This window comes from Galeopterus variegatus, unplaced genomic scaffold (assembly GCF_000696425.1).
Source record: "Galeopterus variegatus unplaced genomic scaffold, G_variegatus-3.0.2 Scaffold900, whole genome shotgun sequence".
Classification (NCBI taxonomy): Eukaryota; Metazoa; Chordata; class Mammalia; order Dermoptera; family Cynocephalidae; genus Galeopterus; species Galeopterus variegatus.
The window spans coordinates 171,098-172,980 of NW_007727011.1; the positions used below are offsets into that span (position 1 = coordinate 171,098).

At 34.3% G+C, this 1,883-nt stretch overlaps 1 protein-coding gene across 3 annotated transcripts in view; it reads right to left on the reverse strand.

The window, feature by feature from the left end:
* PDGFC (platelet derived growth factor C) overlaps positions 1 to 1,883 on the reverse strand; it is a 242,926-nt gene that overhangs the window by 77,558 nt on the left and 163,485 nt on the right. The gene's annotated exons all lie outside the window — the stretch shown is intronic.

The window sequence follows — 1,883 nt, forward strand, 5'->3', positions numbered from 1 at the left end:
TTTCAATTATTAAGCTGTTTATATAATCATTTAAACTAGAGTTTTAAGATATAAAAAATACACATTTAAATGTTTTAAAAATATTACATAGCAAGGACAATTCTAAAAATAAATTTAAAACCTAAGTTCCTTGAAGGCAGGAACTACATCTTTTTTTTTTTTTTTTTTTTTAATCTCCATGTCCCCAGATCTTATCTAGTATGAGTCACTATGGCGTGAACATTGAGCCATTCCATTTGGTTGATAGGAGAACTAAAGTACTTCAAACTGTAAAGAAAAATAAAAGATAAAGCAATGTGCATCTTCTCCCTATCCCTACAGCGAACTTCAGTTCAGGGATCTGATGAAACACAGACAGCTTTCCATTCTGCTTGTGGGCCTTTGGGCAACTGAGTAATTGTGGGTTACTTAGGGCTTTAGTCATTTTGAACCTCAACCTGGGCGAGACAGCATATTTCACCAGATGGCAAATGTGATCACATTTTTCGGTACAGCAGCTCCAGCAATAATAGTCCTGTCATAGGTCAAGAACGTACTTTATATCACCAAGTTATGACTAATGGTTTCCAAGTACATACGGCAGTACATTTCATTGGAAATACTTAGAAACTGCCTAGTGGTAACTTTCGAAATATTGAGAACTCAGTATTCAATATTCAAAGAGCTGATTGATTAAATCTCTTACTACCAATAATATTACCTTCACCACTTCACTTGGCATGCTTTCACTTCTCTTTCAGATTTCAGCTAAATAGGACCTCCTCGGAGAAGCCTTCTGTAAGTCTCACAGGCAGAGGTTGCAACTTCTTTGCAGCACGGTCCTACCACACCCATTATTATTTTGAATTATATTTTTTTTGCATGCTTATCCCCTTACTATTCAATGCTTTCTGGAGGCCAGGGGCCTGTCTAATAATCTTTGTATCCCCAATATTTAGCATGGTATTTGGTCCACAAGGAGCAGGGACTAAATGACTGTTGAGTGATGGATGGATGGATGAATGAGTAAATTCACACATCCATAATATGGTAAGATACACATATATACAAATATATGTAGGCAGACCAGGCAGCCAAATAGCCATGATTACACATGTGGTGTTGAAATATTCCTATATAACCAATATTTATACTCTTGAACATTTTGTCCTTTTTTTTTTTTTTCTAATTCTGGCTACTCACATTAAATACAAGCATGATTAATTTTCTCAAAAATAACTGAGTGGCTTTTTAAAAATGAGCAGACTAGATTTTATTCAGAGTAATAAATGACAATTTTTTAGAAATTCATTATAACATTAACTACCCTTCATTTTCTTACAAGCTTGCCATGGGCATTTTGATTTGACGTATTCATTTGGCACAGTGGCTTAATACTGATTATATTTTGATTCTATGGTCTATGTATCTTACTGTTTCTTTTTCAAACCTGTTTCCAACTACAGATGTTATTAGATCTCATTGGAAATTCAACTAATTGAGGGCACATATTTAAATATCTCATCCTCAGTAATGGTTTCTCTACTAAACAAAGGACTGGAAAAGCAGCATTAATTACATTTACTCAGGTAACCTCAGACCTTCTGTTTATTATTGATCATTCTCTTTGATTATTTCACCTTTTTCAAGGAAGTAACAAGAAATACTGAAGATGAATTCTTTCTAACTCTTCTCACCTCCTTTGTTAAACAGAAGATTAATGAATTCTGAAGTGAAATATGACTAACTTTCTCCTTTATCACACACAGCCTATAAATCATTACTTCAAATATTTAGGGCTGCCATTATGGAAAACAGTATTGACTTTCGTCAAACAACTACAAATAGAACAGCCATACAATCCAGCAGTCCCATTCCTAGGTGTATTCCCCCCAAAATGGAAA